Source organism: Strigops habroptila, chromosome 3 (assembly GCF_004027225.2).
Source record: "Strigops habroptila isolate Jane chromosome 3, bStrHab1.2.pri, whole genome shotgun sequence".
Lineage (NCBI taxonomy): Eukaryota > Metazoa > Chordata > Aves > Psittaciformes > Psittacidae > Strigops > Strigops habroptila.
In genome coordinates, this window is record NC_044279.2 from 28,700,163 (window position 1) to 28,714,153 (window position 13,991).

At 37.3% G+C, this 13,991-nt stretch overlaps 1 protein-coding gene across 1 annotated transcript in view; it reads left to right on the plus strand.

The window, feature by feature from the left end:
• The window catches only part of DOCK4 (dedicator of cytokinesis 4), a 254,581-nt gene that overhangs the window by 59,612 nt on the left and 180,978 nt on the right, over nucleotides 1-13,991 (plus strand).

Sequence of the window (13,991 nt, forward strand, 5' to 3'; positions counted from 1 at the left end):
GTACTGCATGATGTAATTGTGCATTGGTAGAGGAATTCACTAATGACTCAATAGATAGCTTTTATTTATAACTATTGTTCACTTAAAATGCAGATTTAGAATGTAAATTTTTCATGAAAGAATACTTTGGGTAGAAGAGAAAGCAAAACTTGCTTTTTTTTTTTCCTCTCAACTTGACTGCTGGGCTTTGTATCAGCTCAGTCTTTTTAGAACTATCAGTAGGGATCTCAAAATGTATAGTTCTCTGTATGTTAACAAAAAGGTCAGCCCCTCTGTGTCCAGTTCTATGGGAAACATCTTGTTACTATCCTGTGATTTTTTTTTTTTTGTTCGTATCTTTTCATAGATTCACCTTGCTGATTGTGTGATGGGGGGAGGATGTTTTTGGGGTGTGCAGTGTGTTTTCTCTTTTGTTGTTATGTTTGTGAGTTTTATTTGAAAAGGAAGTTAAACTTGAATGACACACTACTTAATGGGCCTATTTTTTGTCAATCTGCTAGTGAATGGGTTTGTTGCCTTAATCTCTCAACTTCCCAGGCTCAGCCCATTGCCACAATGATACACAATACCACAGTTCCCAGACTCAGCCCAATGCCACAATATTTACACGTATCTGATAAAACCAAAAGTGAAGGACCTTCTGCTTTCCACTCATTCCGTATGTTTGATATTTTGGTTCTGTTGATGGTTTTTAAGGGATAGGCATTCTTTTCATGCATCTTCTCCCATTCTCCCCTTAAGGTAATAGGTGCAGTCTCTCCTTTTGTTATTTTTATTTTAGTTTTTAGTCTTGCAGGAGAGAGAGTGCACGTTTAACTATAATGCAGTGAGGTGAAAGAGTGAAAGGTGCTTCTGTTTGGTTGTCATGCAAAGCTGAAATCTGGAGTCCAGATATTTAGTTTTAGCGCTGTTGCTACTTGTTGGAGTTTGTCGTTTAGTCTTCTACTTTAAATACAGCAATGATTTTATCCATCTCCCTGTTTTGGGGGGGCCTATTTTTCCACAATAAGGCTGTGCTTTATGCTTGTTTTGCACTAATGCATAGCATACCCACACTTTCTAGAAACTTTTACTTCAACTTATCTTTACCTTTAAACGCAACTTTTCTGGGAGCACTCTTTGTTTGCTTTTTACCTGCTGTTTCAGATGAGAAATGTTGTTGTTATAATTTATTTTTTCATTGTAATTACATTTTTTTTAATTATGTCTTCCTAATTTGATTTGTATAACTTATGTCTGGTTTTTGTTGCAGTATGTGCAGGAATGTGCAGATCCAAATAGCTTGTATTTTATCTTGAACTTTTTTCTCCACAGAATACCTTTCTACCATTTATATGTTGATTTTATTAGGGTGGGTGGGGTGTGGGTGTTGTGGGCATACGTTCGTGATTTCCTAGGTAGCCTTCAATAGTTAGGCTGCTGTTATATCCTTGTCATTTTGGATATCAATACTGCCACCAGTATTGATATCCTGGAGGATCTACAACCTAGGGTCTACAGTAGGGTCTACAGCCCAGGTAGATGTACTTGAGGAACACGCGGGAGTGCTGTTAGTTCTAGTGGTTCATCAGAAATCCCCCTTTCTCTCTGTGTGAGAGCACAAGACTCAGGTAAACGACTCTGTTCTAAAGAATACAAGAGCTTCAGGCTATATTTAGACAAGTCTGTCTTCTTTTAAATAGATGTTTATTCACTGTAGTCTGAGCTGGGTACAAAAGGTACGATTACATAGCTCTTAAAGGAAACAGAATTTCGTGGGAATACTGAATAATTATTTTTCTTCCACCTTTTGAAGATCAAACAGATTACCCTTAATGTTGCTTCTGAACATGACAAGAGGCAGGAGGACTTGTAAACATAGTAAAAAGGCTCTTCAGAATTTACTTGATAGCTTGGAATTTTTTTCTTTTTTTTTTATACTTTCTCTTCAAGCATGGTTTAGAACGGTAGTTACAAACTCAGCTTGAGAACTCAGAATAAATCACAGCATATTCAGGATGGAAGGGACCTCTAGTCCAACTTTCTGTTTGAATCAAGGTCGGTTGTGAGATGAGACCATATTACCCTGTGCTTTATTCAGTTGGTAGCCTTGAAAACTTAATTTAGGGAGATTGCACAACCTTCCTGAGCAACCTTTTGGACTGCTGGACTGCCTCAGGGTGACAAAGTTTTTCCTTATATTCACTCAGAAGCCAAATATAAAAAGTCTAGGACTTTAAAAGGAGGAGGAATCACATTTCCTACCTCCATTCTTCTGATTTGTGACCTTTCCGCTCTTTTCTTTAGCCTCTATTTTAACCTCAGCTCCACTACCTCTCCTAGTGTCACTAATGTAGTGACACTACATCCCTCTTCTTTGAATGTCCCGCAAGCACTTCTCTTTAAACTTTGTAAAGATGATGGCAAAAGTAACTGCAAAAGGTAACTAAGTCAAAGAATGCTTTACTGGTAGCATTATATTTATAAACTTATTGCATCCTTGACACTCAAAGCCTGGTACAGATGGTAAGGAAATGAATACGCTATGGTTATTTTGCAGTTTTCCTTTTCTGTCGAAGGATAGCATAATATGTGTTAGAAGTGTATTTGAAAGATTATACTACTAGAACCTATGATGTTATGAATTTTTTTTTTTTTTTTTTTTTTTTTCCAGAATTGTCAAATTATGGTATTCTACAAACTGCTTCAGTAGGAAAACTGTAACAACATGCGCGCAGTTACTTTTTCAGTTTTGGTGGGTTATAGTTTTGGTAAGTTAAGTTCTGGTTGAAACATTTCTTTTTCTTGCAATATCCCAGAGCTGAAGCTCAGTTTACACCTAGAGAAAATGTTATGAAATTAATAACAAAGATATTGTTTTTTGTTAGAATAATAGTTGAAAAATTAGGAATCAGTCTAATGAAAAATGCCTAAGTATGCAGAAGAAGATTTCAAAAGATGATTACATGGAATTATTCAGATATTAAAAAGTTCTTTGTTGAAAGACTTAAAAAAAGTGACCGCGGATTTTACGTCTAAAGTCTAATAAATTTAAAAAAACCAATTGTATGGTATAAAGGCAGAGTCCCTCTGGATGTAAATTTGGTAAGTTGACATCTCAAGGGAACAATACTGCAATCAGTGTTAGTACGTGCTTTCATCCTTGATGTAGTGGAAGGCTGGGCAAATAAAGTGATATGGCCCAACTTGTACTAGCCAGTTATATTAAGAAAAACCCAACTTATTCATATACTTTTCTGACTTACAGTTTCCTCGTTTGAAGGCTGGGAGAATGATATTAGCAGATTTTGGCAGTTTAGTGACAGCATATCCTATTCAAAAGAGGAATTTAAAGCAAACAGGGTTCTTCAGCTGTTTTGAAAGCAAGTAGGAAAAATGTGGAAAATATATCCATTGAAATGGTGATTTGCCTTCAGATAGAGTAGTATTCAATTCAATTCTCACAGCTAAAATTGAAGCAGGCTAGATTAGTGAATCCAATCTGTTCTGGGTCAGAAATCAAGTTAAAATGGTTGTTTACAGATTTATTAGTGGGACAATATGAAATGATAGAAAAGCGAAGACCTCATTGGGAACTGAAAGGCAGTTTCATTACCCGAATGTGTAGATGGTGCTTTAGATAAGATACTTGCTGGTCATGTTGTCTAACTTGAAAATCTGGAGATTATCCAGAAATCTAAAAAAAAATTGAAACCAGTTTGTGAAATCTCGTTCACCTCCAGGATTAACTTGAATTCCTTGTAACAAGTGGTTTGATAAATGAAAAAGATTTTAAAAGGCTTTCATAACAACTCAGTTCCCAGGTGATTTAGTATAGTTTAATGCACCAGGGAAATCATTGTATCTGGTTTTGTAAAAGGCAAATGGAAAAAGTAAGCTGCGGTCTTCCTCATAGTGTAGTAAATTATGAATAAACTTGCTATATGAATATAAATTTTTCTTTTCTGCTTTTTTCTTTCCTACAAATCTGCCACCATAAAGCATAGCTACTTTCAAGCTTTTTATCCTGAGTAGAGGTCATTTCTAGCAATGAATGTGCTTTTCTTGATAAGATGTGACCTACAGAAAGTGAATGAGAGCTCCAGGCTTTGTCTGGGGTAATAATATTTAATATAGGTGAAAATCTTTCTCCCTGAGCATGTATAACTTATTAAAATTGGAGTAACCAGACATTTTTCCTGTTCTCGGGAATATGCAAATGAAATGCAGTGTGGCAGTAAAAATTTAGTTACGTAAGTCATTGAACTTGGAATCGAAACTTAATTTTTCTGGCTGAAGAAAAAGGAACGAGGAAGTTATGTATCTAGAATGCTGTGCATGTACCTTTTCCAAAAACACAAACCAACAAGTAATGCATTGCAGGAAACCAATGGATGGTTGACAAAAGCTTTCTTATGAAGAACAGAATGGGAAGTTAAATTTTGCTGGTTTTCTGTGTGGAGAGAAGGGTACTTAATCTCATTGAACGGCACATGTGATTGCCCAAATGCTCATTATCCTCAATTGGAAACTGTATAAATGCTACCATTTCTTAGTAATACCTAATTTGGGTGCATTTGGATGTCTTGCTTACACATTAGAAGTGAGAAAACCCCCAAACTTTTCCTTGAGCTAAAGGTAGTTTTGGAAGTGACTTGGAAAATTTAGAATTTCACCGTTCACCTGAGCTGAGCAGCTTTGCAGTGGAAAATGAGGCAGCTTTATTGATGTACATATATTGGTCCTATTAGAATTTTCACACCAAAATACATTCTCAAGACATCTTGGAAACAACATTACAGGATTAGAAGTGCATGTAGAAGGGAACAACTTCAGACTTAAGAAATAAAAGGTAGCGAAGTTTAGAATATGGAAAATTTGCCATCAGAAAGCTGGAGTGGTAAGTGGAAAACATGCATGCAACTCTGTCCTTATCAACACAAGACATACTTAATGAAATAATATATCATAGAGGTGTTGTTAAGGTGTTTAAAAAAGAAATCTTTTGTTCTAGGCCAATACTTACATGCATGAGCTGCAGATAAACATTTGCTGCTCTGTGTTTCTGGTTTTGTAACAAAGTGTTCTGTGTGTGCAGTGATTTCTGAGGCTTAAGTTAATATGCTTATCCTCATTGCTGTTTTGCAGAAGCCTTTAATAAGTTTTAAGAAGTGAAGAAAGTCCCTTTGTACTTCCTTGTACTTTTGGGGTTTGAATAGGCAATGTCTGCTTTTGTTCCTTTGTTAATTGTTAATATTAATTGCACAGCCTTGTCTTCCACTTGTTGAACTTCGCTTTGTACCTCCCAGTTTTTCTGTCTTGACTGTTTCTGAAAGAATGCTTGATAGGTGTGTTTGATAGGTCTTTGTGTAGGTCTTTCTATAATGGAGATGTATAGCGTGTATAATGAAGTGTGTGGTTTACAGAATACATCGTAGTTGCCTGTTTTTAAGCAACTATGATGCTTCTTAGTGGTTCTTAATGGTGTTCTCTTGCCAGACCTCAAATTTCTGTCTGTTTTCTCAGGAAAGTTGGGGGATTTTGAGACCTGAGAAGAATGATACAGTGAAATAGTTCAGGTTTCTATCCATGTTTGATTTCTTAGTCCGTTGTTAAACAGTGGAGGAACTTTGTGTTTCATGGAAAAGGCAGTTATTAAATGAGGAATTCCTCATCTTTGGTCCCAAGAGCATTAAGTGAATTGTTACTCAATAACTAAGTTTACTAGTAACTACAGGGTGTGTAAGGTATTTTGAAGTAGGAACTTGCCATGAACACCCTGGTCAATTTAGCAAGGAAGAATTCAAAGAAGATTTTAAAGTTGCATTTTATGAGACCTTTGCTTCTGCAATAGGTGAGCACCAGTGGCTGCAATGGCGAGTGTGCAGAGAGCCAGTGGATAATGCATTTGGTCATTTTAGAAGGAACGGCCCATGTACTCTGTTCAGGCTCACATCTTCAAGCATAAGGGTGAAGAGGTACACATCTGCATTCTTATATGTAATGTTTATATGCCATGAAATACAAAATACGTAATTGTCATGGTTTAGACCCAGCCGGTAACTCAGCACCACGCAGCTGCTTGCTCACTCCCCTGCCACCTCCCCTGAGGCAGGATGGGGAGGAGAATCAAAAGAAAGTAAATCCTACAGGTTGTGATAAGAATAGTCCAATAAATAAAGTACAGTATGCTACTGCTACTACTACTACTTGTAATAATGATAAGGGAAATAACAAGGGGAGGGAGTATAAAAACCAAAAAGGGAAAGGGAAAAAACTAACAAACACAAGTGATGCACAATACAATTGCTCACCACCCACTGACCGGAGCAGCAATCAATCCCTGCCAGGTGACTCCCCCCAGTTTATATACTGGGCATGATGTGCTGTGGTATGGAATACCCCTTTGGCTAGTTTAGGTCAGGTGTCCCGTCTCTGCTTCCTCCTGGCTTCTTGTGCCCCTCCTCACTGGCAGAGCATGAAAGACTGAAAAATCCTTGATCAGGGTAAGCGCTCCTTAGCAACAACTAAAACATTGGTGTGTTATCAGCATTGTTCTCATACTAAAGCCAAAACACAGCACTACACCAGCTACTAGGAAGAAAGTTAACTCTATCCCAGCTGAAACCAGGACAGTAAACCACTTGTGTTTCTATTGAGAGGTATGTCGTGATTTAACCCCAGCTGGCACCTAAGCACCACACAGCTACTTGCTCGCTCCCCCTGATGAGATGGGGAAGAGAATCAGAAAAGTGAGAAAACTCACGGGTTGAGATAAAGGCAGTTTAATAGGTAAAGCAAAAGCTGCATGTGCAAACAAAGCAAAACAAGGAATTAATCCACCACTTCCCATGGTCAGGCAGGTGTTCAGCCATCTCCAGGACAGCAGGGCTCCATCACACGTCAGTTACTTGGAAAGACAAACGCCATCACTCTGAATGTTCCCCTTCCCTTTTTTCCCCCCAGCTTTATATTCCGAGCATGATTGCATCTGGGATGGAATATCCCTTTGCTCAGTTGGGGTCAGCTGCCCCAGCTGTGTCCCCTCCCAACCTCTTGTTCCCCCCCCAGCCTGCTCGCTGGTGGGGTGAGGAGCAGAAAAGGCCTTGACTGTGTAAGCACTGCTCAACAGTAACTAAAACTAAAACTTACTAACACTGATTTCAGCACAAATCCAACACATAGCCCCATATGACCTACTGTGAAGAAAATTAACTCTAGCCCAGCCAAAGCCAACACAAGATATAAGCAAGTAACTTTAAAATGTCTCTTTATTTGTGTGTAGGCTCACTTTCCATCTTCCACTTAGGTCTCTAGACTTGGAAGATTGGTCCTGTGTGTGGTATCAAATTTATGTGGAGAGACCAGCAAATATGCCAAAACTGGAAATTAGGAAGGAAAATCACTTGGTTTTGCCTAGATATCTCATGTGTACATCTCTTTAAATTAGTTGGCAAACTCCCAGAATGTTTGTTTAAGAGTAATACAGCTGGGTGAAAAACTGTAACCACAGGCACAATATATCTGTAAGCGACAATTGTTATAGCAAAAAAAAAAAAAAAACCAAAACAAATTTGCAAACTAATTAAAAAATATTAAGTGCTTTATTAATTTTCTACTTTTAGTAGTTTGATCTCACATAGGCCACTTTGACTGTGGACGTGAATTTGACCAGTAGTGAGCATGCCTTTTGTTTGTCCTGGGTATAGTAACTGTAACATGATGCTTTGTTGCAGGTCCATCAGATGAGTGGAAAAAAAAAAAAGGAGAAACTCACGTTTTTGATGAGCTGTTCAAACACTGGATTTCTGGATAAGCAAACACTTTGAGCTCCATTTAAATGAATTGTCAGCCACTCCTGAGATTGATTCAGGTCCCTTGTTTTCCATCCTGAATTTTTAAAGTTGTTCAGATATATTTTTGTAAACAAAACCAGCCACTCTTTCAACTCCTGTGCTGTGTGTGTTTTGCTGCTGACTAGTGTCTTCTAGACATTAGAACCATTTCTCTGGGCTTGTCTTAACTGAAGGCTTTTTTCAGTAATAAATACCTTTGTAGACAGTAGTTGATGTTTGGCCCTTAACATGAAGTAGTTAATTACTTTGTAATTGCTAGTTTGGATGTTGCTGGAATGCTTATTCTGGGCTACAGATATTTGACATTTACTCTGGCATTTCTAACCTGATCCCTAGGGTAGATTGCAATTTCTTAGTCTGGAAAAAAACAGTTTGGGATTGCCTAGCTGACTTTGACAGTTATATTTATGGCAGCATAATTGGTTCAGTCATCTTTAGTTTAAAATATAGTGTAACATGACAAACTTATTTAACACATGCCTAGAGAAAGGTATGGGGAAGGTAACTGAAGAAACACATTGTCATAGAATCATAGCATCACAGAATGGTTTTCGTTGGAAGTGACCTTGAAGCTCATCTAGTTCCAACCCCCTGCCATGGGCAGGGCACCTTCTACTAGACCAGGTTGCTCCAAGCCCCGTCCAACCTGATCTTGAACACTGTCAGGGATAGGGCAGCCACAGCTTCTCTGGGCAACCTGTGCCAGCACCTCACCACCCTCACAGGGAAGAATTTTTTCCTAATGTCTAATCTATATCTACCCTTTTTCAGTTTAAAACTACTGTCATCCTTTGGGACTGAAATACTAATGCAAATCTGTGAGATGTCATTTGCTGGTTTGTTTTTTGTTTTCTTATTTTTCTTGGGGGTTTTTTCCTCTATTTATCCTTAGACAATGTAACAGCCAGTTATACAAGAGTTACCTCGGCTGTCTTTCTGGAATGCTTGATTTGCCTTGGTTTTGTAATTGCCCGTTCTGAAGGTAGATGGCCAAGTCCCACCACAAGTGTTAGAGTACGACAGAGGAGTCTGGTAGTTGCTGAGGATGAGAGCAGGAGGCTTATCCTGTTGGGCTCAGGTAATCAAAGTGGAGCTTTGTCCACTGATGTGCTAAACCTCCAGTACATCACACAAGTTAACAAGCACTTTCCTGCTCGTGGGGAAGTGAATCTCAGCTACAACCTTTCAAGTTGAAGAATAAAAGTTCATGTTTATTGCAGTATCTCTGTGATTATCTGAGTTTTCCTCCACAATAATACTTGTATTACAGCCGTGGTTGGGAAAGTCTTTGGGGAACTATTACACCTCGTGGTCAGCTTGAGCGAATCCCAGGAGGCAGACAGAATGGGTTGTTCTGCCACTGAGGTCAGTGTGTTGAAAGAGCTCGTTTCCTATCTCTCTTCCTTTGTGGGATTTGTGCCCATAGCAACACCCATGGGCAGCTGCGAGATTGCAGTTGCACTGTTGCCCAGCCCTCTGCAGTTCTGCTTCTCTCGGCATACTGACCTAGAATACTGCCCTAGATCTGTTTCAGAGGATTTCTTTAATTTTCCCCTTCCAGCTTGTCAGAAACCCCCTCGGGATGTGAAATTGGTTGGTAGTTGCAATGTGATAAATTGGCTGCTAATTAGTTTTTCTAGAAACATTACTTCTTACCTTTTAATTTTTTTTTCTACACTGCACTTCTGACACTTTACTTTCTCTGATATATCAGAATGTTAATTAATCTTCTTATTTCATCTGTTTCTGTAAATACAGATCCTGTAGGCTTTCCTATTAGGCTTTTCCTAAAAAAAATTTCCTATTAAATTTTTGCTTTGTACAACTGTAAGCTAGCCAGTTCACTGACTGTCAGCAGTTGAAAATATTTGTGATGTCCCTGCATCACCAGGTTTTTGTTTATTGCCGTGCTTTTGTTGTGATGAATCACAGCACTGGGGCTTTCATGCATAGTAATTAGTATGAAGTCACTTCATACTGAAGTTCTTAACTGTTGACTATTAAATGCTATCTTTTTTTTTTTTTTTGGCCTGTACCTAAGCAAGAGACATAAATAACGCTCTAAAGTAGGAAAGGATGCTGATGGAGAGTCAGAAAGGGCATTCACCTTTGAAATGGTCAATGTAATCCAGAAATTATAGCAATCTGCTACTTGTTTAATGGCTTACATGGAATGACTCTTCTGGATTTAGTTTCTTTCTCTGAGGACAAATGACCACATTATAAAAAAGCTCCATTAATACTTTCTGATTTCCTTTGAAGAAAGAAGTCTGAGAAGCCAACAACCAAATGCTTTTTTTCAGCCTCTCTGAATACAGCACCGATCTTTTAAGATTTAAAGTTCTTTTATGCCAGCAGGTAACTTTCTCTCTAGATAAATATCAAAATCCTGCTGTGATCAAGCTGCTAGGCTTGTCGTGAGCATTACTTGGTGTCACCTCAGTATGACGGCGTGCCTTAATGTTTCTTAGGTTATGGTAGACTCATCTTGTGTTTCAGCTGTACTTGCCTAGGGAGGGTTAATCTGTATGATGTCTTTTCATGAAAGAGGGGTCCTGGAGCCATCTCTGATTTGGTGGGATTTGTGATCTCAGAAGTCTGCCCTGAAAAGATGCTGTTCTGACCCTATCGGCACTGTTTACAGTTACTTGTCCAGATAAATGTTATATTAAAAGGATATTACGAATATTTAAGAATATGTATGTTTCCAAAAGATTCCTCCACCTAACTGCTCCATTCTTCCTGGATGAAAAGTTTCTGCACTTCCTCCCTGCCTCAGTTCCTTACTTCTCCGATGCTTGCTTTCTTTTATTTACATTGGAGTCTTTGAAAGGCTCATTCTTATATTTCCCTTCACATTGCATCAACTTTGAATTGTTGACACAATCCCTTTGTCCTCCTCCTAGGAGTTCCCTGGTATGGGAATAAGCTCCTGTCTTTCTCCTGCAGAACCTTTCTGTGTCTTCTTCAGATTCCTTAATTCTTTCGCCCCCTTTGGCTGCTTCTTCCAAATCTCTCCACTTCCACCCACCTGAAACCAAGATTTGCAAGAATCTGCATTAATAATTGAAAAAAAAAAAAAATTATTCTGTCTAGGAGTTTTTCCCCTTTACAACAAACTTGGTCTGGTTTCTACAGATAAAAGTCATTAAGGTTTAATGATCCTTGATTCCCATTCCCCACCTAAAGGCCAGTTGGCCAACACACATCACCAACCTCTTAGCAATGGAGAAATCACTTGTGATATAACCTGGGCATAGATAGACAGATACTCTAAACTGTTGCACCTGATTTACTGAATATTTAAAGCATCATTAAACAGCATTAGGAATTTCTGGTTTGGCACCTTAAGGAAGATTTGGGTTTGGAAGATTCCCTTACAGCTATCTTTAGTACAAAGCAGACATCTTAAAGTGTGACTATATTGACGATAAAGGTGAGCCTAGTACTGTTCTCTTAAAATGTAGAGAATAAAACACAAATGTTAAGATGCATAGTTTCACCTAGTCACTGTATTATATCCAGTGTAATTTTCCCTACCATAGCTATTGTTGGTTTTTATTTTTGTATCAAAGCCCTGCTAGTGTACAGTACTTAAGTCTGAAAATGTTTTTTAAAAAGGATATAAAGAAATAAAAAAACCAAACCTGCTTGTCAGGAATTACCTAGATTATTTTCTGGGTAATAATAATCTAGAATAAGACTAACATGCTGTGTTGAGTGCAGTGTTGGTGCAGTAGCATCTCACTTTTAATTGATGATATCATGAGTACAATTCTCTATTCCCAGGGCGAAATCTTAAATATTGAGCTGGAAACAAAACTTTCTGGATACAATAACTGTCTATCAGAATACACCTTTTAAGTTTAATAATGTGATTTGGGAGCTGCTTACAAGAGTTTTACTTATAATGAAGAATTTTATCTTCAAGTGTTGGCCTTCTCTTGGACAAAACAAAACTGTTTTGAAGCTCTAATGTTCTAAGTGTCCCAACTTAACTCACTGAATATAGGCAAGAGACAAATTTCACTTAATTAACTTGTGAAGTGTTAAGAATATTGAGTACTGAGAGTCATGATTACAGTTAGTAATGTAAGGAAGCCAGACACTTAACAATTTGTTATTCTTGGGTAATTTTTTCTTTCTTTTACCAATAAACATAATTTTCAGGATATGCTGAACATTAAGATACATGCGATTACCTAAATTTTACTTACAGATGTTGCTCACAAAGAAATAACTATTGTATTTTCCTCTTTACCTTTCAGAAGTATATAATTTAGTTGAAATTTCTTCTGAAATCTGTTCTAAAATACTTCTGTGCAAAAGTTTAGATTAAATTCTCCATTAAACCTGAGTTCTGAAATTATAATAAAAAAAAGATTACAGATATATGTACTTTTTTAACTAGGATTTCTATATAATGTATAGGGTCTCTTTAATGCATTCTAACCATAGCATTTAAGATAATACTGAGCGGATGTAAATCACTACTTAAGAAAAAATAAATACTGCAAGAATTCTAGATCAATTAGAAGTGCTCTAGAAGCACATGGTTAGTTATTAATACTTATTTTTAAAGGTGTGTACATAAATATTCCGCTGTTTGCAAAGACAATCTATCCCTTTGTAGTTGAGGCTTGGTCAAAATCAAGGCAGGGGGAGAGAAGTATCAACTTTGCAAGGAAGGTGATTTGCATACTATTACCCCTTCGTCTTTGCTTTCTGTCAAATTTTGTTAAGCTTGCTCTGACCTACTTTAGAGTCTTATGACGAGATTAAGAATTCTAGTGAATTCTACAGTAGTTTTAGCACTTGTGTTTACATTACCATTTTTGTTTTACTGGGAATAATACACAGTTTCTCATTGTAAGCCTTTGATTCATTTTCCTTTACTGATTCTTGTTTTGTTGGTTTATTTTATTTTATTTTGATTTTATTTTATTTTATTTGTGTTTCTTTATCTGGTTGGGGGTTTTTTTTTGTTTGTGAGATGATGATGATCGTTATTGTCATTATTATGATGATGTAAGAGAATACTGGCTTGTTTTAATGGTTTTAAGTTTCTAAGTTACATCAGGCAAGATATTGCAGCTGCAGGTTCACACCAGCTGTTCTGGCAGTCAGCTTTATGTTAGGAATCCCAGGGCAAACCCAACCGGAAACATTTGTCCTGCATCAAAATTTTCTAAGTCATTGCCAGAGTATTCTTTTTGTCATCACAGCTATGGCAAAATCTGTTAGTGTCTTTGCTTTGCTTTAGTTATACTAGAAATACGAGAAAAGCAAAACCTGCATACATGAACCATAGGTTCATGGGTTCATAGGTTTGTGGGTGTATGGCTGAATAATCCATAGTTTTGAAAAACATAAATGGTCAGTTCCTGTGCATTAATAATTTTATAGTTTTAAAAAATGGAATTAAGTATGAAGTTCTAAATTGCAAAAAATATGCTTCCAAAGATAGAAAGAGTCTTTTTAATAAGGGAGGAGTCAAAACTGGACGGCATCTTTCTCGATCACTACCCTAAATTCAGGAGGCATGAGATAACATACATTTATCTGAATTGCCCCAGTTTTTGCTCTTGTTAGCTCTCTGTTGCTAAAGCCAGAGAGCTTTCTTTTTTATCCAATGATTTTGAAATAAATTAAACATGCTTTAAGAATTATTAAAGGGAGAAAAACCTACTATAAAACTTAAGAGCCAGAACACCATTGTTCTGGCTAATGTTGATGAAACCAGGCAAACCCTGAATATTTTATGAAAATCCCTAGTCCTGATGGAGTACATTCATAGGTCAAAAGCCTACCTGGGCAAAGCAAATTGCAAGGTTGAATCATTAAGATGATATTTTAGTCTTGATTCGGCCTGTGCTTTCCCTACGTTACAATAATTCCACAAATCAGTTCAGTATTTGTAATGGAGACCAATCTCCGCACTTACTGTCAGACCCTTTCTATGTCCCAGGAACTACTGTGCTGCTTTTACAAAGACACAAATTATAGATCTCTTCAGTTTAACTTTTAATTATAGTTCATCCATCACTGTTTGACCACTCCTTTTACTTGTTGTTGCTTGCTTATCTTCCAGTGTTGGTGGTTGTTTCAGTCCTTAAAAAGAAAAAAGTTGGGGAAGGAATTGAAACAGTAAAATAG